The 26,207-nt window shown below is 30.8% G+C and overlaps 1 long non-coding RNA gene across 1 annotated transcript in view; it reads left to right on the plus strand.

Annotated features, from left to right (window-relative positions):
- The window catches only part of LOC122272502 (uncharacterized), a 49,781-nt gene that overhangs the window by 2,953 nt on the left and 20,621 nt on the right, over positions 1-26,207 (plus strand). Inside the window, exons 2-3 of the long non-coding RNA XR_015429774.1 lie at positions 10,559-10,689; positions 23,271-23,439. This is a non-coding gene — a long non-coding RNA (uncharacterized LOC122272502). The remainder of the gene's footprint in view (positions 1-10,558; positions 10,690-23,270; positions 23,440-26,207) is intronic.

Below are 26,207 nucleotides of genomic sequence, written 5' to 3' on the forward strand. Positions count from 1 at the left end.
TGCAGTGGTCGGTGCATTCGTAGTGAAACTACTGTAGTCGCTACTTTTCTTCGTAGTTTGTAGTGTAGTGTGCTATTTTTTAACAAAAGTAGTGTAGTGACATAGTGTGTAGTGTTTTTAAAAAGTACTTAAAGGTGTGTATTTTCGATTTTCGTTACTTAAAAGCCCTTAAAGGTGCTTTTGCCATGGGGTGTTTTTAAAAAGTGCTTAACTTTCACTTTTCGAAAATGAGATTTTTTTTTCTTCTTTACCATGTTGATTTTCGTCAAGTATGCAAAAGCATGGTTTTCACGTTCAACGTTTTTACAATTCATTCAACCATAATCCAATACGGCGTACCATCGGTCCATAACGCATGACAGCGCTAATCATGTTGCAGGTTTGATGAAATACTTGAGGGGTCCGCATGTGCATCTAGTGAGCTGGGATCGGTGAGATTCTTGTACTCTCGTTTGCAACTCTGCTGCATTTTGCAAGATATTCTCAATTTCAGACTTCATTTTCCACCCTCTGATATCGTACCGAAGAATCTCTCGTTAATTTTTTAATGGCTGATATAATCAAGAAAAGAGTTCTTTGTCAGAAACAAGTTATTTTAGCACGATCGTGTAAGGTCTTTGAAAATTATTTTGTCCTTTATTAATGTATATAGTGCTAAAAATATTTTTTGAGTGCTTAAAAAGTACTTAAAAGGTGCTTATTTTTTGCTGAAAGATTTGGCTATGCACCCTGAGTGAGTAATACGATACAAAAAAAAAAGTAGTTTGTAGCAATTCCTGGCAACTACTTTTAATGTTAGTTTAGAAAAGAAAAACAGTTCTAACGTAACTAATATTTCAACTTTAATGGTGGCGAATCTTCGCCGGTTAATCAATGGATGCAAAGAAAATAACCCTATGGATGCAGCTGAGATTTAACAGAAATTACTCATTTAAAAATCGCGTATAACGTCATATTTAGACTGGTTATTATAAAAAATAGGAGATTAATTACTTAGGTCACACTTTCGCTTGTGAATTCCCACTCGTGATGTTATTTCAAAGGAAAGGAGCAGATGAGTCACAATGTAAAAAAATCGGGGTAAGATATAAATCATCTCCAAGGATATCGCTGCACACTTACGGAGGAAAATACTCTTCGCACGAGCTTGCAAACGGTCGATATACTATCGGGAACAATTCCCAACATCACGCGTGTAGACATAGATGTCAACGATATACATAGGAAAATATTGTACACATCTCAGTGTATCACGATTTCCGATGCTTCGTAAAATTGGAAATCTAAACATCGGATCGGCGATGATTGCTTAGAATCGATATTTTCTTATGCATCGATTTATCACCCAGTCCTAGTGAGTAGTGTCATACAAACAAAAACAGTAGTTTGTAGCGAGTCCTGGTAACTAATTTTAGAAACATGGTTCTAACGAATATAATTTTTTGAATTTGATGGATGCAATGAAAAATGACCCTGTGGTTGCAGCTGAGCGTTAACATAGATTTAAACTAGTCATTACGAGAAATAGATAATCACTTTGATAATTAATTACAACTTCATAAGCGAATGCAAATTCGTAAAGATAATATTTTAAACAAACGGAACGTATTTTCGATGTACTTAATTTCTTAGACTAAATAAAATGGTCTAGAACAATTAAAGAAACTAATTATTTTGTATAATGTTTGATAATTTCGCATTTCTTAAATTAAATATTTGCTGTCGGAAAAGGCATAAAATATTGAAGGCTAAACGAAAAAATTCGAAAAAAATGTTTTGGAATAACAAACTCGCTCTTGTAAACATGAATAAATATTTCTTAAATATATTTCCTTATATATAATGTAAGCCAATTTCTTATTCAAAACCATTTTAAACTTCGGTGTAAATTAAGTTCTCTAGCAAAGTTCGTTTCTTTTAAAGCAGTGAAGCAGTTACTACAATTCCAAAGTAGTTTATAGTCACTACATTTAAAAAAGTATTTGCAGATGTAGTTAACTACATTTGTAACTAGCATAGTTACAAATTAGTTATCTATTAGTTATCGTTAGTAGTTAACTACATAGCTGTAGTAAACTACAAAAATAATGTAGTCTTTTCGACCACTGGATTCGCCCGAAATTGAAATGTTTTTTAATGTTTACTTCTGAATAAATATTCTAGAACATTTTGAGTTTTAATTCTAATTACAGTAGAAATATTTTTTATTCTTTTTTAAGAACTCTTGGCTTCTTTTTAACGTTTGTAACTCTTCCTATTGCTAGGTTTTTTAGCTCAAAATGTTAAATTTCTACACTCAAGAAGCATTTTCTCTTAAACTACTTCTCCAATAAACATTGATTTTGAAGAGCGCAATCTTTTTTGTATTTATTTATTCATTCCATTTGAGAAAATTACGTCGATTTTGGAATGTTTCCTGCAGACCCATAAAATATATAAGAATAACCCATAAAATATTTGAGAAATATATTCTAATTAATATTTTCAAAATACCACTTCTTGAAGTTAATGAAAAGTGCATACTAATTACTAGAGAACATAAGAATTTTCATAAAATTTTTTTTTGAAAATTTATAAAATATGGTTCAAACTACTGTAAAGATTGTAGAATATCGTTTGCTTCCCCCCATAGCGCATCAGAAATATCGGTTTGCTTGACTGCTAAAAACAATGTCCCAAACAAGTTTTAGCTACTCTCCGTCCAAATTCACTCAGTAACCTAAAGAAGGACTCGAAAAAATAAAACATATATCAAACAATAAGTCCTTCTCGAACCTCATAGCGGCACAGATTAGTCTAAATCAATGTATTCGTAGCCTCCGGAGAAATTTATAAATTCCTCTTTGCCATCTGCTAAGTTTGAATTTAATATCTCAGTTTTAGCCTAATTTAGAAAATCGGTACCTCAATAAAAACTTTCGTTAACATCGCAGCTAAAATAATAATAATAATATTACACGTTGCATATTATATTTATGTAAAAGGTTTAACGTTTTTTCCATCTTTTTTAATAAAAAACTACAAATATGGATTTTACATTCAAACACAACTTTATTGTAGGACAATGTAAATTCCATAAGATATTCGTTAAGTCGTCATGCCTTAGGGGATAGAGCTTTCGCTTTTACAATGAGGAGAACCGGGTTCGAATCCCCCGATGGCTAGTCGATACGAATTGCACAGACCACAGTGCTGACTTGAAATATCCTCGATGGTAGAGGGATCATGGGATAGAGTCCCTTTGCCGTTAGGCTAACCGTGGGAGGTTCTCGTGGTCTTCCTCACCATGTAAAGCAAATGGGTTTAGTTCCATCAAAAAGGCCTCCACGAAGGCATTTTTTTTCCTAATACTCAATCCAGGAGTTCCCTTTTCTTCTGGATTCGGTTCAAAATTGAAAGGCTATGGAATTTATGACCCACAAGTGAAGTGAGCAGCCAACGACGCTACCACCATCGCCTTCATTTTACTATGCAATAGAACCGCGATGGCTGGTAGATACGAATTTCGCATCCGTTCACCGACCACAGTGCTGAAGGTATATATCCTCAATGGTAGAGGGATCATGGGTTAGAGCCCCTCTGCCGTCAGGTTAACCGTTGGAGGTTCTCGTGGTCTTCCTCTCCATGTAACGCAAATGCGATTTAGTTCCATCAAAAAGGCCTCCACGAAAGCATTTTTTCCCAATATTTGATCCAGGAGTTCCCTTGTCTTCTGGATTGGGTTCAAAATTGCAAGGCTATAAAGTTGATCATTAGTAGTCGCAAACCCGAAAACTGGATCAGCTGTTCAACGACTGTTATGAAATAAAGTAAAATAAGTTATTCGTTATCGAATTTGTTATAAAAAAGTTTTGTTTTAATAAATTTTAACTATATTTTCAAATAGAAACAAGATCATTTTTTTTTCAGAACGCGAGTACATTGTAAGAAGTTGTTAGTGCATTCTAATCCAAAATATGTTCTTGTCAGCCCATTCGACAAAAAAATTTATGGCACGGTAAAAACAAACTATAAAAAATTTTTGTCCCGGAAATCTCAAATTTGAATTTCGCGTTTAAAGTTAGCCTCTAATAGTAAGCATTTATCCTTCTAGATATTTCCCCAGAATCACAATCGTCGCTCATTGTCAAGATTCGTTAGATTATTAGCATAAATACAGAACGCTTTCCAAAATAGGTTTCATATATTTTATGATCTAGAAATCAGCCGTTCAAGATCACAATCGCCAAAGAACATTAAAAAATTATCAAATTATTTTTAAAAAATAGCCAAAACAAGCTTTAAATGATTTTTGACTCGATGAAATGATTGAAACCGCAATATTGATTTTGGCTTCAAAATATTATTTTCCTGTAAAAATTTTGTTACCCCAAGCAATCCACCAAAAAAAAAAAAAAAAAAAAAAAAAAAAATTAAAATAGCCAATTTTCGACCATGAAACAAAAGTTCGTCAGTTTTTGCTAAACTTTTTAAAAATCTAAGATTTTTAAAACAAAATTAAATTTTACAACTCAGAGTTAGCCCTATATGGATTTGCCTATTATTGCGCACCAAACTTTTTAATTAGCTGAAAAGTTTATTTTTTTAAGTCAAGATGTGTCTAAGGCACTGAGATATCATTGGAAAGAATTGAGGTACAAACCCTGTTGTCTAGTCGAAGCTTCAAATGAATTCTTACCTGGGAAGTAAAGGCAGCTTCATGCCGATGGTCTCGTAAGTTTGGATCCTTTATATCCTTCTGGGTCACATATGCTATTGCGTAAATACTTTCTTTTTACCAACTTAAAAGTGTGTTTTTTCAGCCAAAACAGTTTTTGATTGACTAAACAAATTTTTGATCTAAGTTTACGAATTTCGTTTAGAACTATTAGCTTATTGTGGGGAATTAATTTCTCCTGTCAACACGACTAAAAATTTCGTTAGTCCACCCATAAAAAGGGGAAAAGAGCCACAACAGAAACAGGTTTTAACTAATTTTTGTCCCAAGAACCAAAAGTTTAAATGTTAATCAGCCAAAAAATAGTTATGGTCCGGTTGTATTTCTTGCTAAATTATGATGGTAAACACCTTATGCTATTCCACCAAATTTAAGATCATTGTAGGAAATCTTAAACCTTCCGAGCAATTTTTAGCCGAAACGAATTTGGGCTAAAATGTAAAGATGGCAAATACAAATTTTGCTCCAAAACGTTGCCCATTTTAGAAAATCGTTAGCTCGCGTCAGCACATCAAAACTTATAACTAACTTATCGCTAAAATAAAATTAATGACCAAAATACCTTTTAGATAATTTTTAGCCCAATTAAGAAAGTCATTAGCCCAACAAAAAATTTCGATATATCACCCAACAAAAAAGACTTATGACTAAAATGAGTTCTTGAACCAGAAGTTCAAGACTGACTTCTGCATCTAGAAAATCCTGAATTAAGTACAAATTTTCGTAAGAGCGTTCGTCTGAAAGAGTTACGTTAGATAGTTGTAAAGTTAAGTTGAAAAATTTTGAAGGTGTTCATCAATGACTTTGTTTTTTAAAAAAAGTTCATTACAAATTAACTATAAGAAAGTAACACACATTCCTTAGCTGAAAAAACAACGATATTGAAAGGAATATTGGTATGAGTTCTGCCATTCTATGCGTGTCATTTGTGGTGCATACTGACCACCTGCGGGTTTAGTCATCTAAATTTTTTTCTTGACCGTTGAAAAATAAGTGGGAAGCTTTGTCTGATTTCTGACTAATAATAAGCTTGAATTTAAGCTCAAAATTTTAGTCTAATTTTGGAGCTCGCTTGCCCAAAACAATATTTTCGTTAGCCCATCCACCAAAAAATCAGTTACGTCTTAAAAAGGTTTCAGCCAATTTCTTTGAAAAAAAATAATCGAATATTGAATTTTGCCTTCAAACGTTAACCTATTGTAGGACGTCGTAAACCCCTCTAAGCTTATATTTTAACCTTTCTCCAATATGTGAATATTGCCTTCTTAATTTGCGTTTTAGCTTTAAGCTTAATGAATGAATGTGGAACTTTGATGTTGAAAAATTGACCCTTATTAATTGCCTCTTTAGCTAAGTTATCAGCTTGTTCATTTCCATCGTTGTTTATTATGTGCTTTAATCCATGAGATTTGGAGGCCATTAGTAATATTAAGTAGATTTTGGATGTCCTGTATAATATGATGAGTGGTATTATAATTTTTAAGTGCTATTATTGTCTGACCATAATGTAGTTTGCCTTGCGATTTGTTGTTTTATGGCCTGAGTCATGGCTTCCTTTAATGTTATTGCTTCAGCCTGGAATATAGTGTTGTAGGAGTTATGTTTCAATTGCGTGGTTGATGTGATTATGCCATCTTCATATTGTACAATTGCAGCACCATCACTCTTCTTGGATCCATCTGCAAATATATTTATTTTTCTTGTTAATCGGGCTTGATTAATGAATAGAAAATTTGTATAGTTGAAATCATCAAGGATTATCATGAAATTTTGGTCCTAGAAGGTCAAATCTCTCTTGGTGGTTAACCATCATAGTCTAGATGATTAACCATCATAGTATTAAAGTAAAGCATTTTCCATCATAGAATGGTGGAAGTTTGTTGGCATATCAAAGACCATAAACGCATAATGAAAAATGTTGAAATGATGTTGGACCGTCATGAAACGCACTGAAACCAGCAAAAACCATCAAAATATTTTGATGGGACGATCAAGAATTTCGACTTGTAAATGAACAGAAGGTCAGACTCCTGAATTGTTACTAATGTTCATCTCTAAACATTTGGCGAAAGAAACAGGTTTCAAATTAGAGTTTTAACAACCCTATATAGTTATTGAAACTCTTAAAGATTATACCGCCACGCGTAGTCAATATTAGAAACCTCGTGTAGCTAATATTGTAATAGAAGAAAAAACTTTCCATTATTCGAAGTTTGGTAAAAAATTCTACAGCATAATAAACATCTCTATTACTTCTATTCAAACTTAAAAAAACAATTGAGTCCCGCAGGGGACTGATCGTTAAGAAACCGTTCCCAGCAGATCGCCGAAGTCAAACTTCATCAAGAATGTTAGTTGTCTAAGAATGTATGTTGGTCCATCAATAGAAAACTATTAAAAGTTTTAACTTGGGATTATAAGTTTATAAAAGAAATTATACGTAGCATGAAATGCATTCTATATTGTAAAGTTTGTAGTTATCTTGATATCCGAAATATTCAGCTAAATTACCCAAGTCAAAATTTCTGATGGCTTTCCATTGATGGACCAACATAATCTTGATGGTAACCATCAATAATTTCACCATAAAACCATTGTAATTTTGATGGTAACCAAAATAAATAACCATCACCCCAAAGTAGGAATTCGAATGATTTATTATGGTTCAACATAAGAATAGCAACTTGTTTTGATGACTAAACCATCAGAAATTTCCACCATAGTTTTTTTAGAAATCAAGCATAAACAGCCATCCTAATGTAGGAACCTCTTTATGATTTTCCAACATAAGAAAAAATACTAAAATGTTTTGATGGTATATTTCTGAGAACCAACAAACCATCATGGAAATGCATAGTTGGAACCATCATTGATTGTTGGTTCATGAGAATCAAACTTATCTTGATGATTTACCGATAAAGTATTAAAGCAGCAATTTCCATCATGGAATAAATGAAGTTTGTTGGCATATAGAAAACCATGAACGCATAGTGGAAAATGTTGGATGATGATGACCATCAAAGGATGTTGGACCATCATTAACCTCAATGAGACCAACAAAAACCATCAAAATGTTTTGATATGACCATCAAAAATTTTGACTTTGGTAGACTGACTTAGGTAGATTTTTTAACTTTCAGCTTTTTGCCCAGTTATTCCCGAATTTTTTGTACGTTCAGAAGATCACCTTTTTCTACTCAAGTCAACAAGAATTTTAAAATAATCTATTCAAATCGAAGAATAGGGAAAAATAGATTTTCATGCCAGAGTCTTTTTATTTTAATTAATAATGAAAATTTGATACACCATCTAACTTTGATGGTGATCATTTTAAGTTGATGTACTTATTTATTATTTTCAGTCAATCCAGCAACAAATCATGAAGATTGAATTTCGTAGTTTCACAACTATCGTTTCTTATAATGATTGGTTACAATCAATACAGTAATCATAGAGACACGATGTCTCAGGGCGTTCGCCTTCCATTGAGGTGAACCAGGTTCGAATCCCAGCGAGGCCAGCGAATTCCGCATACGAATTTCACCGACCACAGTGCTGACGTAAAATATCCGCAGTGTTAGACGAATCATGGGTCCATTGGCCGTTGGGATAACTATGGGAGGTTTTCATGTTTTTCTCTCCATGTAACGCAAATGCGGGTTAGTTCCACCAAAAAGTGCTCGACGAAGGTAAATTTCTCCCAATACTTGATCCAGGAGCTCCCTTGTCTTCTGGATTAGGTTCAAAATCACAAGGCTACGGAGTTGAACATTAGTAGCAGTAAATCCACACAAAAAAATGGGTCGGCTGTTCAACGATGGTTTTAAAATAAAGTAAAATACAGCAATCATATCATGGAATTTTTGAATGGCAAATTGGGGGATCATTTCGCAATTTACAATTTTTTTTTCGTTTCTTTTTTTTCTTTAATATATTGTAATCCTACTTTAATATTATGCGACTGAGAAATTCTTAAACTGTATTAAAAATCTTAATCAAAATCAATTTCTGTTACGAAAGAATATTGACTAACTGATGCTGTTTATCCTCTTTATGATACATTACTATAAAAAGTTACTATACATTGATATTAATCTATTAGGAATTGCTTAATGTTCCATTAATTAAATTGTGCTAAAAAAACTTAAAGACTTTATGTTCTAAATACTAAAATAACTAGGAAATCAACAATAGAATATTATAATATACTATAAGGATCACAATTTCTAGATTGCAGCTACCTCCCCTCCCCCAGATTTTAACCGTGAAAAATCCATATATCTAAAAGAAAAGTTCATGTTTATTCCGAGAAAGTACGTTTTTGTATTTGATTTCGTGAATTAATTAGTAGTTAACACTAATTAATTAGCATATTTGTTATCACCCATTAAGATTGGAACCAGTAATGGGTGACTTCATCCGATGGAGCCATTAAGATTGACACTTTTTTGTGAAAATCAAATCATTCGAACAAAAATTATTAAGGGTGATATCTTTTTTCACTGAACTGTTTAAATTTTTCATGTGTTGTTGTGGACAAAATTCTATTTATTGTAATGTAATAATACATAATTTTTGTAACTAGTTAGAAAGAAAAATATTTTCTGAAAATACAGAAATTCTCTAGTGACAGGAGGATATGTTTGTAATGTACAAAAAAGACATGATAGTTCTCTTGTTTTAATTCTTAGTACCAGTTTAGTTGTGAAAAAAAATTATAACTTATGATCAGTGGTCAGAAGTAGCTAAACTATTGTATATTACTGTAGTTTGTAGCGATTCTTGCCAACTATTTTTAATGTTAGGTAAATTAAGAATTTCTTACGGGTATTTGAAAGGCTACCTATTTGATAGGCAAGACCATGATAGTTCCCAATTTGTTTTTATTGTTTTAAAAAATGAATACTTGCGGGCAGCAGGCACCTGAGACCTCGAAAACCTTTCGGTACGTCTTCTCAACCCTCAGATATTTTGATAACAAAAGCCCAAAAATATTCCAATATTTACTATTTCAAAAGTCATTACTTACCATATTTATTAGTGTAAAGAATTATATCGAGTGGGAAAAATCTCTTTTGATGAATTGATTTGGTATCAAAATTAATTAAGTGAGAGATTGTATTTAACCACTTAATTGTTGCATCATTTTGAAGAAAACAGTCGTAAAAGTGCCCATTTTTGTTACATTTTTTAGCGCAGCCATAGTGTTGAAAAAATTTCCGTTCGTAATTTATTGTCAGTCTCCCAAACCTCACAAAGTTTTAAACTTCATTTATATGTAGGAGAAATCGCACGATCTAATCACACTTATAAATTTGTAAACTGATTTTTTTTAAATATTTTTTGATAAATATCAAAAAATGTGTTATTATCGAAGTGTTTCCATTATTTTGTCCGACCCCTGTACTTAATCAAATGTATTAATACAAAATATTTGCTACTATTAGAAAAGAAATATATTTTCTGAAAATATAGAAATTCTCTAATAACTGGAGGATATGTTTATAATGTAGAAAAAAAATGTGATGGCTTTCCTGTTTCAATGAGGCAGTACCCGTTCTGTTGTAAAATAATAATAATAACTTTTGAAAATTCGCAATTTAATAAATTATTTCAATCAATATAATTCAAAAAACAAAAATGATATTTTTACGCACAATTCGTATATGAAAGGCAAAACCATAATAGTTCCCAGTTTATTTTTAATATTAAATTTAAACAAAAATTTGTCAATACTTAATTATTAAAATATTTCGCAATGAAAAATAATAGTAGGAATAAAGTAGATGTTTTTTAAAGTAATCTGATTAATATTGAAACAAAGTGTTTGCACATTTCTAGGTTTTAGAAAAAGTCCGATGAGATCTTATTATTTGTATGGTTGTGTGGCAATAGCCTTGGCAGTGGTCTACTCAGTGCCAAAAGCTCCTTGATTCCGGATAGCAGGCATCTGTGACTTCAGAAATCTTTCGGTAAGTCTTAACTCTCAGATATTTTGATAAAAAAGCTCAAAAACTTTGTAATATTCAGCATTTTAAAACTCGGAAGTTCCCATAATTGTCAGTCTAAAAAATTATATTAAGTTACATTGAAAAATTATTTTTTAGATGAACTGATTCCATATTAAAGCTAATTAAGTGAAATATTACATTTAAGATCAGTGGTCGGAAAAAACATTGTTTTTATAGTTTATTACAACTACTTTGTTACGAATGTAGTTAACAGCAACTACTTTTTTAAAATGGAGTGGCTATTGAAATTGTAGTAACTATTTCACTACTTTTAGGAGACAAACTTTGATGAAAAACTTAATTTACAACTATATTCAAAATGGTTTTGAATAACAAATTGGTCTACATTAAATGTAAGGGAATAATTGAGAGAGATTTATGTTTACAAGAGTGAGTTTGTTTTTCCAAAAAAATGTTTACGAATTTGTTCATTTAACCTTCAAATTTTTACACATATTTCGACAGCCAAAATTTAATTTAAGAAATGCGAAATTATCAAATAATCGCATCTTTTCAATTGCTAAATGCTCTTTTATTTCCTCTTATAAATTAAGTACATAGAAAATGCATTCCGTTTCTTTGAAATAACATCAATGTTTCACAAGTGCGCATTTGTATGTGTAAGTGCCAAGTGTGTATTTGTATGTACCAAAGTGATTAATTGTCTATTTTAATTCCTAGTTATACGTAATTTTAAATACGCAGTTATACGTAATTTTATTTATTAAAGCTCAGCTGCAGCCACAGAGTCATTTTCATTGCATTCATTGACGAATCCGCGAAGATTTGCTCCAATCAAATTCGAAAAATTAAATCCCTTAGAGCTTTACTTCTTTTCTCAACTACCGATAAAAGTAGTTGCTAAGAATTGCTACAAATTGCTGTCTTTTTTTTTTTTGCATCTCCCTAAACTAGTTTTTTTTTAAGAAAGTAGTACGCTACACTACAAACTACAAAAAACGTAGCGACTACAGTAGTTTCACTACTTGTAGTGCGCAAGTTCTAACCACTGTTTAAGACAATTCTTTTATCTAAAAATTGTGTGAATAGTTTATTATTATTATAGGCATTTTTTACACTAAAGACCACATAAATATTTTTTTAAATGAGCAATTCATATAAATATTTGTTCAAAAAAAATATAGCTTCAAAAAAACTTAACCAAATTTTGCCATACATTTTCCTGGTTTTTGCTTATTTTATAAGAAAGCTATCCGTTGAATTATAAGAAAGCTATCTAATTGTTGTACTAGTATTACGGAGTTATTTACTCAGCCCATTATTTATTAAGGAATTGAAATATTTAATAAATAATGAAGTGAGTATCATTTACATCAATGACAGGGTGCGTAGATTTTTTGAAAAGTGCTTAAAGGTGCTTTTTTTTTTCAATTGGTGTTCTCTTTTTAATTTCTTCTCTTGTTAATTTTTTTTCTCTTGTAAATGTCATCGTTGGTGACGCGCCATCGTCTTCGTCATTGGCAGGCAAATGGCCTTCCCGCGATATACGTTCGAAATCAAAATAGTTTAGTATCATGATCTTTGAACTTGACTTGGGGATCATTCACTAATTACGTATTTCCATGTGGGTTTCCAAAGCATTGAAGAATCCCGAAACTTCATCACCTCAGACTTTTCATCCTTCTTTTATTCATTTTATTCATTAAACTTAAGAATCAATTAAGAATTTTAAGATTAATATTTCTAGCTGAGGGACCGTCCACCAGCTGCATAAATATTTTATAAACTTTTATTGTACTTTGTTACTTTTTATTAATTATGGTATTATTACTTTAAAAACTTTCAGTACTCTCAAGTTGTTTTATGAGAACTCAATAATAATTAAAGGCAATATTATACACTAAGTTATGGGTATAGGTAGTATAGGTGTACACTAAGTTTCAGTTCTTCTAGTGTTAAAGAAATACTGAACTAAATAACAAATAATAATAATAAACATTTTTTAGGGCCATACAGTAATTTACATTTATAATGTGAATTTATTGGAGTTTTCGTAGTTTGCTTAATTCTTTACATATCTTAATAAATTCGGTATGATAAATAATAGTTGTAAATGATAGATAAATAATGTTTTGTTGAATATGCTTTTATAAATAACTTTTATTTAAATCTAAAAATACTCTCGATAACTTTTTTCAATTACAGTTAAATTATAATTTTGAATTAATTTTTTTACATAATTAAATAAAGTAATTATTAATTTAAAGACAAAATGAGTCACTTAATACTGAATATCTTAAGTGTGTATAAATTGTTTTGCGGTGGCTAAATATAACCAAGAAAAGAGTTCTTCGTCTGTCACTAGTTATTTTATCATGATCATGTAAAGTCTTCGGAAGTTGTTTTGCATTTGAGAAACTTTCAACAATAGGAAGAAGAAAGTTTTTTTATTAGTGTGCATATCATAATTACAGAGTTGGATTTTGATGTCACAAACTCACTTTTGATTAAACACGTCAAAAATCTGTTAACATTGGGGACATTTTATTAGACATTAAATCATGCACAATACTTGCATTATATACTACTATAATTAACATTTGTATTATATATCATTTATTAAAAATACAGCCAAAATTGATAAATTATTAATTGGGTTTTCTAAAAACATGGTACTCTTAACATGAGATAAGTAATAACTATGAGTTGTTAATTATTGTTAATCTAAGTATTGATTTTAATTATTTTATGCCACAATCTAGGCAGATTTTTTAGATTAAGTAAAACTAAAGTGGTCGCCAATAATTGTCTGATCTTAACATATTTAAAAAAAGTATTTTTCTTGATTCTTAACGTTTGTTATTACTACTTATGTTATTTATGTGTTGATTCGCTGTCTAATCATGCAGCTTTGAGGGATATTCAGGCATCCAAAGAAAACTTTTCCGTCTAAAAAAGATTTTTTATTATTAATAAATGCGTCACATTTTTCCTTGTTATAAAAAACATTAAATGTCAATTTGTGTATTTATTAGTTTGAATCCCTTAAGTTTATGATTGGGATCTTTAATAAACTATTACTGTTTAAATATACAGTCGGACCTCTATTTAATGAAGTCGCTAAATCCCGATAAAAAAGTTCGTTATATGAAAAATTAGTGGAGTACTTGAAATACTTGAGCAATACGAAACAGGTTTTAAATTCATAAACATAATTAAAATAGCAATTGAGACACCTTTATCTTGTAAATTAGTATCTACATGGAAAGCAAGAATAGAGCAAAACATAATCAAGCGTTACTCTATCATGATACATATATTTTCAACTGAAAAAAGCTATATTTAAGTATACTTGCATTTATTATAAAAGTAATTTTAAACATGCATTACCATATACGTTCTTAAGTTTAATTGCTACTGATAAAATCTGTTTTGTCTGAGTTTTTCTATTGGAAAGCAAACAAAACTGGAAAGGGATTTTACTGCCGAAATTTGAAAGTCAATTTAAGGTCACTCCCCCATAAAATGTGTTAACAAGTTTGAAATGTTCTGAAATATTTTTGAAAAATAGGAAAACAGGATGTCGAAGAAAAGTTCGTTAAATAGAAAATTCACTTCGCTATTTGGAAGTTATTTTACGAAGAAATTTCCAAAATGTTCTCGGTTCTTCGAAAAAAAATCGGAAAAGGGAGAAGTTCGCAAAAAGGAATTTTTTAAAATAGAAGTCCGACTGTATTTTGATTTCGAATAATTTTTAACATATTCTCGTATATTCAAGAATTGTGTAAAGTCAAACAAATTTCTTTTCTTGTATATATTTTGCTTTCCAAAAACATTTTTAAAAGTTATTGTACTAAAAGGAAGAGAAATTACAGAATTTTGGAAATATTAGGGACTGAAATTTTTCTGCACTCCTGCTTACATTTCCACGAATATATCCTTTAAGTCATGAATATAATATGATTATAATTAGATTATTATGTAATTCAATTATAATTTGCAAAATATATAAATGTTTGATTAAATGAGTTAATAATTTCTTAAATCAATCAATTTAAGAGTTTAGTTGAGTTAATTTCTTAATAACCTGTAATTTTATTATGTTATAATAGTTTAGTAGGTCAACGTTCTAGTTTATACAGCTAAACATCAATCAAAAGAACAGTTTCAAATTTCGGTCTTATTCATATTAAAATGAACATGGTGTACAGAAAGCTTCAAAACTAATTTTTTGTAGTCGTTTGCTTTGGAGAAAAAAATAGTAAAAATGGAAGTAAATGAAAACTGATTTAACATGTAAGGAATAAGATCATTGTTATGTGTTTTTGTCTTTTTATTTTCAATAGTCTAACAATTTAAGTTATTGGATAAATTTAAATTTGACACATTTATACTTAAAATTATTGAATATTTTCTGTACCAAAATTTGGGGTTTTGGCAGTAATTTTCAAGAGTTTTATGTTAAAATAATTTAAGAACAAAATTGATGGAGAACTTGAAATTTTACAAGCATGGTAATTTAAAAATACTTCGTATTCATAATAGCTATTAATTATCCTGACTCCAAAATTTTGAGTTTTTAACGATTGTCAAAAACTATGTCAAATGGGTTTTGTGACTTGACGGTTAAAACGAGATAAAACCATCAATTGTCAAAAACGTGCCAAACATGTCTAATTATGATATGCTTAAAAATATTTTTTGCTTATAGTGTTAAAAATATTTTTTGCGTGTTTGAAAAGTGCTTAAAAAATGCTTATTTTTCATTGAAAATTTTGAATACGCACCCTGAATGAGTTTGACACTTATGAATAAAGAACAAGTTTGACTTATTCTTTAAATTTCATGCAATTTATTTTATTTTTGAGAAATATTTATTTTTGCTTAAATTTAGTTTCAATATTTTGTTATTTAAAAGTTTTTAACCCTTGTACTTTACTCAAGAATAAGTTATGTAGTAAAAAATATGATGTAAGTCGTTCATAATATCCCTTTGACACTTTACGAATGAAGTCTATTATCCACCAGAATTCACTCACAAAATGTTTGTTAAGTCTGTTAAAAAATGTTAAGTTTATAATGTTATAAATGTTAAGTTAATGTTTGTTAAGTCAGTTAAATGTCTGTCGAAAAAAGTTTTTTTTTTCTGAAAAATTTATATTCATCTATAATCAAAATTAAAAGAGTTTAAAAATATGTACAAATAATGAAATTTTATCATTAGTTATAAAACTTAGAGGAAAGCTGAGGAATTTCTTTTCTGAATGTTAATAGCCAGCCTGCTGATGGAAAAAAGGGATTTTGGGCACTTTCAATTTATGCAATCTTTGAAGAAATACTAAAGCATTTTTCTGCAAGTTTATGTTTAAAACTGTGTTAAAAAAGTATTTAGTTATTAAAGGCTTAAGTCATCAGTGAAAATTTAAAAATAAAAATATATATTCTACAATATTATATGACATAAAAATACAAACCAGTCTTTCACACATGTTTTTCAAAATGTTCTAAGCTATTCATCCTGCTGAAAAATGCTATTGCTTTTGAGGGAAATTTTATAGGCCACATTTTATTGGTTCAACTTTTTCACTCTTGCATTTGTCGAATTTTTCATTTAAGACATTTAAGCAGAACTCCAACATGATCCTTGCCCTTAATTGTTGGGAAATATTAACACAGGAAATTTGTCTTACAATTCTGAAAAATTAAAATTGGGTTATTGCCAGTTATAAAAGGATACACAACCATTGGGAATGAGTTTGTCTGTGTAAACTACAGTGTAATACCCATCCGAATTGAGTGTTGAAGAACTCCAAACATTGTGTGAGTGAATTTTATTTCAAGCTTATACTGAAATAGCCATTCATACATACCTGCAGTGAAATGTGAGTGAGCATATTTGTTTTGAGTTGTGTAATAAAAATAGTTATGTTTTAATTAGAAGATTTACATAAAATGGTCAAACCCATTGAATGATTTTATAATATTTAAATTTCATTCGTCTAGCTTGTCAGCCTAGTTTGAGTTCATCTAAATGTTCTTCTTTGCTGTGTGTAACTTCGATTTGCAAACAAATTTTATTTTAAAAATTAGTATACTTTGAATGATCGAAATTGGTGGTTGTTAACTTCCACCGGTGAATGTTGACAATTATGTAGTCGCTAGTAAGAATTCGAAATATATACTACAGTTCGTCTAAAGTAAGAATTCCCCTAGTCTGTCGTCTGCACCCATGGCGGTGACTATGGTAACGAGGTATAACTATTTTACGTAGGGATGTAGGAGGTCGCTGTTTATGACAGGTTTTGACTCAGGTCGGCGTGAGCAAAAGGAATCTTTTTTCTTCGGTCTATTGTGTTAGCCCTAAAGAGAAGAGAAGCTATTTCGCACTGAAATGCGCTATTCTAGTTTTCGTAGCAGCAGACGGCCTCAGACTTTATGGCGGGGGGAGTTCTTACCATAGACAAACTAAAGGTCTAGTTAAGTGCCTACATCCATGTTTTTTTAAGGTCAATGTTGAATTTGCTCTACGGGAGTTTAGTCTTAGTTTCTATATTTATTTTTGATATGAAGCTGAATAATGGTTTTCATGGAAATGAAAACAAATGCTATAAACGTTATAGATATGTGTTACTTTGAATGATGTAAATTGGGGATTGTTGATTTGAGCCGGTGAAGTTGACAGTCACATAATCTCTTTGGTAAATGTCCGAATTCTAAACTAGTAGGTCTAGTTTATTGCCTCTACCCGGTATGCCCTACATCGATGTTTTTTTAAAGTCAAGTGCCACTTCCTAGTATGCATTTAACCGGTACTCCAAACACTGATGTTTCCCCAAATCTATTTGCATCAGATGTTAAAATATCGAATTAATATAATAATACAAGCAAATAAGTTAATATAAAATCGGATGTAAGAAATATTTTGGACAATCACCAAAACGACTGTGTAATTGTTGACATTTACTAGTGAAAGTCGACCTTCTCTTGATTATTCACGGTAACATATATATGCAACCTAAATTAATGATTCTTACTTGTTGTATCATAAAAATAACTTTACCGACTCCTATGTGTATCATATCTTACTGAACTCTTAAATTTCGGAGTTGTTGAATACCAAAATGGTGGTTCAAAACCAATAACCAAAACTATCTTTGGTTCTTTCTGTAGCAAAACACTTAAGTACCAAGAGTTATGTACAGTGATTCACTTTGGTGTAAAGTAGTTGCCACCATTTTCGGTATTGAGATGATTTTTGCTCTACACAAGTCAACATTTTTGATGGTTTTCAATTGATGGAACAACATATATCTTGATGGTAACCCTCAATAATTCTATCATGAAACATTATATTTTTTTATTTCATAAGTAACCATCACCTCAATCTAGGAATTCGAACTTATTTATGATGTTCCAACATAAGAATAGCAATTTGTTCTTGTGGTTTGTTCCTTTTGAGCCATCCGAATTTCCATCATAGTATCTTAGAAATCAAATGTTGGAACGATCATGACCAACCCTCATCTTAATTTTGGAATACGGACTGATTTATGATGGTCCAAAATAAAGAAATCCAGATTGTTTTGAGAACCAACAAGAATTTTCATTAGCCCATCAAGAAAATGTGTAGTTGAAACCATAACGGATCATCATGGGTTGTTGATCCATGAGACTCAAACTTCTCTTGATGGTCATAGTATTAAAGTATTATTTTCCATCATGGATTCATGGAAGTTTGTTGGCATATCGAAAACCGTGAACATGTAATGGAAAATCCTGTATAATGGTGACCATCAAATGATGTTGGATCATCATGAATCACACTGAAACTATCAAAAAAAATTTAATGGGGCCATCAAAAATTTTGATACGGGAAAATTTGTAACGAAAGAACGATGTCTCTTGCAGGAGAAATGTTTGTTGCAGTTGGAGGGGAAAGATGACAAAATTTGTCATCCTCAGTGCGTTTTTATCAAATGAATAAGAAATAAATAAATTAATATTAATTAATAATTAATAATAATAATTAATAATAATTAATTAATAATTAATTTAAATAAATCTTTAAAAAAAATTTTTTTTTATTTCAAGGTTTTCTTTAGAAATGTTCAGGATCTTTAAATATTCTAAGTTGGAGCATTTTTTTTAATGCCGTGCACTTGGGTTTATTTCTTATTGGCCTCAGAACTGCTCCTCACTTATCGCTACCCATTGGGCACCCGTGGCTAAGCCGCGACTGTGGAGTATCGACGTTAATGTCATTCAATCACAAACCCGTTAATAGGGCTGGTTACATTTTATAAACAACCGACCCAAACCGACCCGTTAAACAACCGACCCAATTTTATGGATTTACGGCTACTGATGTTCAACTGCGTAGCCTTGTAATTTTGAACCCAATCCTGAAGACAAGGGAACGAGCCTGTATCGAGTATTGGGAGAAATTTCCTTTCGTAGAAGGCTTTTTGATGGAGCTAACCCGCATTTGCGTTCCATGGAGAGGAAGACCACGAGAACCTCTCTCGGTTAGCCTAACGGCAAGGGGACTCTTACCTATGATCCATCCGTCTACCACTTAGGATATTTCACGTCAGCACTGTGGTCGGTGCAAGTTGGATGCGGAATTCGTATCGACTGGGATTTGAACCCGGTTCGCCTTATTGGAAAGATAACGTGCTATTTCCTGAGTCATCACGGCTCGGCTCGTTACATTCATACAATCACTCAGAAGAAGGGACGGGATAGCCTGGTTGGTAGGGCACTGGACCCATGTCCAAGAGGTCGTTGGTCCGATCCCCGCAGTCCGAAGACTCCCGATGTAGTAAAGGTTGACTGATGCACGTTAAATATGTCGAGTCGCGAAGTCTTCCCTGTTCCCGTAACAAATCATACTTTTGGGGATACTGATCCAGGAGTCTCCTTGTCTTCTGTATTGGTTCGAAATCACAAGGTTACAGAGTAGAACATTAGTAGTCGTACGCCTAAAATTGGCTGGTCAGCTATTCAACGACGGTTATAAAATAAAATAAAATCACTTAGAAGAAAAGACATTAGAATACGGAGAGAGAGAAAGGTGCATCCATTTCTACCGTGATATTCGAACCCACAACCACTGGTCCTTTAGTCCAGTACAGTAACCACTTGACCAGAGATCGGCAATTTGGAGTATTATTAAAAAAAAAAGTTTTTGCTAACATAAAAATGTGGAGTTTTAATACTCTATAAAATGCTCTTCATGTAAGTGTTGAACTTGGAGTACTAGCAGATGTTACTGTATGATTTACTAACATTTTAAAGACTCCATGTGCAGGTTACTACACAGGCATTTACTTTTAGTGTCTAAATAATATTTTCTTTAAGAAATAAACGTACACATTTTTTATTTTCTTTAAGAACACTTTGTATCGACAATATGAAGAGAAAAAAAATATGAAATTAAAAACTATCATGTTTTATTTAAGATTAGCAATATTTATTATATTATTTGCTAATTTAAACATAATTTTAGCTTCTAATCTGTTTGTATGAAAAATTAGTAAAGGAGAGAAGAGTTAGTGCGGATATGAGGCGACATCTTAAATAACTTTTTTTTTAGTTATAGGTCAAATGTATTCAGCGAGATATTTTAGGTTGGCAATAAAGAAAACGGACCATTCTGAATAACTTTTCATTTAATGATCGGATCTTAACGTTCTAGGACCCAATCTTAATGGTTCGAGAGGATGACCTCAAATGTGCTAATTAATTAGTGCAGGCGATTTTGAGTTACGAAATCAGACAGAAAAACGTATTCTCTTAATATACATGCCTCTTTTTTTTTTATTCGGATTTGGATTTCTGTCTCCTAAAATATATGTGGTGGCAACAACCTGAGAAATAATTTGATCAGGAGAACGGTACGATTTGGACCCCTTAATGTTAATTTTACTTTTTTGCATATTTCGCCGCATTTCATTTACAGTTACAGCTCGTGTACAGTTCTATCCATTAAGAAAATAACGTTTTGTTAATATTTATCATTTTGTATTAATTTATTTAACATAAGTTTGAAACGTTTTGAATTGTTAAGTATATAATTTTTTACACCACTTTAAAGTATGTAATTTTGCTTGGCAAAATACATATTTTGAGCAAAATTGGTCGAATAGTTATTGAAAAATCGAATTTTAAAAATATGACCTTTTTAAAATTCGATTTCTCAGTAATCATTAGATGATTGTCAGCATACTCCTCAAATTAAGTCTTAATTAACTTATCCTCTTAAAATCTGAGACACCATAAACCATTCAGCCAACAACACTGTCTGCCGTCAAATTTAAGTTTACCGTAAGAAATCGTTATACCACCCAAAAAAATCCACGAAACCTATCTTCCAAATAATATTCGGTAAAATATATTTTTTGTTTAACTGAGAAATAGACAAATGCAAAATAGAATTTTGCCCTAAAGCGTAACCCGCTATAGGAACTCGTTTAAAATATGAAGCAATGCGTGTGCGACCACTGTTAAAGTTATCTTCTGCATAATTAAGAAATTCTACTGTTATTCTTAAAATTCCTGCATGTTCTTCAAAATAATGCACCTTTTGTTGACCACATATCTATCATGCACCCTTAAAGGATCTCAAGGATTTTTCCTTCCAAAAGTTTCAATTTTTTGAGAAAAAAAATACGTGTTATAACTTGTTTTATCCTGAGCAATTTAACCCAAGTATAAAAAAAAAATCTTAAGTTAAAGCAAAACTACCGTAACCCATTTAAATCTAAAGAAAATTAATTTATAAAAAATCGATGCATCTCAAAATTATTTGCACTTAAATCATTTTTGTACTTTTGTTAAACTATCATGAAAAATTCAGAATTCTAAGATAAATTATTCTTAAAAATAGCATACCACCAGGAATAACTTTTGATCTAATAATCAAATCTTCACTTTCTAAAACTCAATCTTAATGGTTCAAGGGAGTTACCTCAAATACGGTATTAAATCAGTGCAGAATATACCTTAAGTTACGAAATCAGATCCCAAAATACACTTTTACTGAAAAAATATGCCCTTTTTTCAGTAAAAGTATATTTGTATTCTGTATAGAGGGTAATCAGTATCTGGGATATATGGTTTATATAATTTGCTCAGAGAAGCCCTCAAAATTTTGAGCCCCTTAATATTAATTTTACTTGTTGATTTGTACGCTATATCTCGAACTATTTTAACGAATTTTACTATATCAAACAGAAATGGCTTGCTAAGTTTTTAATATGTTATTTGTTTTCAAAATTTTACGAAACGTTTTATTATCATTTATAATCTTAATTTTTTTAATTATCTGAACCCAGGGGCTCCTGAGTTGTACGAAAAAAATAGTGATAGTAGAATTATGAAAATTTTGACAAATTTTTACATGAAATGAGAAATTTGAACTATCACGAAATATTAACAATTCAAGTAAAAATATCTAGTTCTAAAACTGAAAACAGTTTTATTTTAAATTTTAAGAAAAGTTTAAAATGGGACAGTTCATATCTTACGTAAACATGTTTCCCGCAGTTTTGTTCCCGCAAATATGGCAACATCGAGAAACAAAATGGAGCAATGAAGACATTTCTTTACATGGCATATAATTTTGAGAAGAAAAGAAATATTCAAGAATTCGACTGATTTATAAGTACATAGCATGGTAACCAGGTTGAGATATTCCATATACATTAAAGCATAATAATATTTATAACTTTAACATAAAATTACTTTTATAAACTTTTTTGAGATGAAAAAAATTTGAACAACCTTATTTAATAATTGTATTTTTCGTTCTTACTCTTGTGAAGCAGAACGATATTTTCGAATTTTATTATTACCATACCTGCCAAGTGTCCTGTTCCTTAGCGAAGACTCTTGTATTTTACGACTATCTCCTGTTAACCCATACATTCTAAAATTTCGCTGTATTTTTTGAAGAAAGTTATTTTTAAAAAAATTTCCCTATAAAATACCCGCTGATGGCAAAAATATTTCTCTTATTCCTCAGCAGATAGTGATATTGCTAGCACTTCAATATGTTGAGTGTTAATAGTTTAAGTACTCCTTGCAGTCAGGCTAACTGTGGGACATTTTCATGGTTTTCTCTTTATGTAATGTAAATGTGGGTTAGTTCCTTCAAAAAGTCCTCCAAGGAGGCAAATTTCGCCAGTACTTGATTAATCCAGGAGTTCCCTTGTCTTCTGGATTGGATTCAAAATGACAAGGTGACAGAGTTGAACATTAGTAGCCGAAAACCCAAAATAAGGTTGTCTGTTTAACAACGTTTATAAAATAATTTATAAATAATGGTATAAAAAATCTTCTTTAGATTAAGATTTATATACATATCATTTTGCTACATGTAAGTGCTTATATTATTTCTAATTTTGAATTTCTCTTTTTGACTTACATGATTATGCATGATGTCGTATCAAAACTTTACTCGTAGCCTAATAAATGTCGCTAGTAAAATCTCTGTTATTTTACTTCTTCAATGTTGGCGGGTATGTATTACATTCATGTGATTGATCATTGTTTTGAATGTACATACATTTATTTTGCAGCTGCTGTGAATTCTTTGGCTAAGTTTGGCGCTCACTGTGAAGAGCTTCTCCCAAATATTTTAGTCCTTCTGCAGAGGAGCTTCCTGGATTGTGATGATGAAGTGAGAGCAACCTACTATTTAAATATCCTAAATCAGAAACAAAAAGGACTCCCAATTCATCTTGAATGGTACATCTGTTTTGCTTATTAAATTTATAAATAAGGCTTTGAACTTTTTATTTACAATAATTTAGTGAAAGTAGGTATGAAGTAATGTTTTGAAAAAGCTTAATTTTATAGTCTAAAATTAACTATGCCAGAGATGGTTTCTAAATAGAAAATATGTACACGTGCAGTTTTCTAATTATCCAGGGTTGTCACTCCACAGGGGAAATACAGGGGAAATCACCTGAAATAACAGGGAATTTTGATTGTTTTTTCTTTACAATTTTGGAAAATACAGGGAAATTAGTTTCTTTTTGTCTCTGAAAAAATGGTGACCACTCAATGCATAATGGTGACCACTCAATGCAATCTATGGGATAGGATGATATTCCAACTATGCTAAACTATTTCATTTGCTATAGCATTATTTAAATATGTTCAGCTGTTCTTTTTTTTCTCCAAGATTTTCCAGCAATTAAAACTAGCATAGTTCGCCTAATGAAGCACAAGAGCACAGTAATTGTGTTTCCTTTTAATATAATGTGCATAATGCATGGTGCGTAACGTTTTTAAAAAGTTCTTAAAAGTGCTTATTTATGATTTTCGTTTTTTAAAGCAATTAAAACTGCTTTTTTCAAGAGGTAATTTTAAAAAGTGGTTAATTTTCTCTTTTCGAAGATTTTTTCTTTCTTTACCATGTTGAATGTTTTCACAATTCATTTCGGCGTGCTGTTTGTCCGTAGCGTAATAGCATCAATCATGGTGACATATGAAGTACTTGAGGTGTCTGCATGTGCGTCTACTGAGTTGGATTTGTTGAGATTCTTGCTACTCTGCTGCATTTTCTCAAGATGTTCTCAATTTCTAGCTTCATTTTCTACCCTCTGATATCGAGCCGAAAAATCTTTTGATCATTTTAAAATGGCTAATATAATCAAGAAAAGAGTTCTTTGTCAGAAATTGGCTATTTTATCAGATCATGTAAATTCTTTGAAAATTATTTTGCATTTTGTTAATGTGTTTAGTGATTAAAAATACTTTTTGAGTGCTTAAAAAGTACTTCAAAGATGCTTATTTTTTGTTGGGAGATTCGGCTACGCACCCTGCAATATGTACAGGGAAATTTTTTCCCAGATTTGAGTGGCAACCCAGGTAAAATTTTGAAATTTATATTAGCAATAGTTTAGAGAAAGAAGATTTGAATATACAGGGCTATATTTTGAAAAAGTGTAATTTTTCAGTGTAAAGATGGTTTCTAGAAATGATTTCCAATGTGATCCTACTTATGCTATATTGTTCTAAGCTGATGTTACTAAATTCACGCAAATGCTGCTTGTCTTTTTTTCACTTATACATAAATTACACATCCGTACAAATTCTATTAAAATAAAATTAATCTTAAATTCAAAAGTATGGTTGAAGGCATTTTATAGGGTAAAAGCTAACTGTCTGTTCAGTCCCTGGGGGTTAAATAAGTTACATTAAGGTTTCAGTTCATTTAAACTAACAATGTGTGGATTTGTAGTTTAATGGTTAGGCTATCCACTTTCTGCCGGAGAAGTTGTGGGCGGGGGGGGGGATTCAAATTTCAGATGGGGCATTTGATTTTTTTTCTCTAGATTTGTGTCCTAAGAACTATTTGGTATATTTTAATCAGTTTATATTATATTGTTACTTTTAAAAAAATTTAAAATTTCAAAAACAAAAGAAACTAAGTATTTAATTTTTTATTCTTTTTTATCAAAATGTATGGATTATTCTTTTTAAAAAGTCATTTAAAATTTTTTGATAAGCTAACTGAATTTTTTTAAATTTTATAATAAATAATTTAATTTTTTATTAAATTCAACTATGAAAATGTGAGCAAAAGTATGTTGGACTAGTTAAAAAAAAAGAAAAACTATTTATTACATAATTGGAAAATCATTCGATTAAAAATACAAAATTTATTTCGAATGCATTCTGATTATTTGAAAATCGATGGATTATACTTAAGTTATAAATAGTCCTTTTTATCTTTTTTAAACAAGCCTGATAATATAGTTTTGTTTATATTTTCATAATTAAGTTTAATAAAAGCTTAAAATTATTATAAATTAAAAAAATTTAGCTATTAAAACATATTTATTACAACTTTTTATTTAAAAAAAAAAAAGTAATCATGTTTTAATTAAAAATACTAAACATCGATTCATTTTTTTTTGTTCTTATAAATTTTAAGTTTTTTTAAAAAAAAATTAATTGAAAAATAACTTATAAACTGAATAAAATATACTAAATAGTTATCCACTTGCAAAATAATATTTGATAAAATTCAATCTCCTCAACTGGGATACAAACACCCGACCTCTCTTGTATAACGTGAACAGACTAGCATTTACACTACGAACCATGATGAGCTGGAAAGTTAGTCCCTGGTTTAAGAGTAACTGAAACTATAATGGGGCATATTTTAACCTAGGGGTAGAGCTGGCAGGTAATTTTTATCCTGTCTAAGGTTTTCAACTATGCTCTTTAATTGTTCCACATGATTAGAATAGCGAGGTGACGAAAGTGCGTGCTCCCTTTCATTGCTCATAAACGCATTTTTTAAGGCTTGTCAGTTTCTATTGTTGGTTTGAAAAAAGCTTTGTGGCAATACACATTAGAACCTTCAGAATTACTAGTGGATATCAAAAGTGTGCCCGTGGTTACTCGACCTTTGATAGAAGATATGAAAGCTTCTTCTAACTAGATTTAAAGAGCATGTATTACGTGTAGTTCTGCGCACCTGGAAAGTCATGAGAAATCAT

This window comes from Parasteatoda tepidariorum, chromosome 1 (assembly GCF_982258835.1).
Source record: "Parasteatoda tepidariorum strain Cologne lab strain chromosome 1, Ptep-v5.0, whole genome shotgun sequence".
Classification (NCBI taxonomy): Eukaryota; Metazoa; Arthropoda; class Arachnida; order Araneae; family Theridiidae; genus Parasteatoda; species Parasteatoda tepidariorum.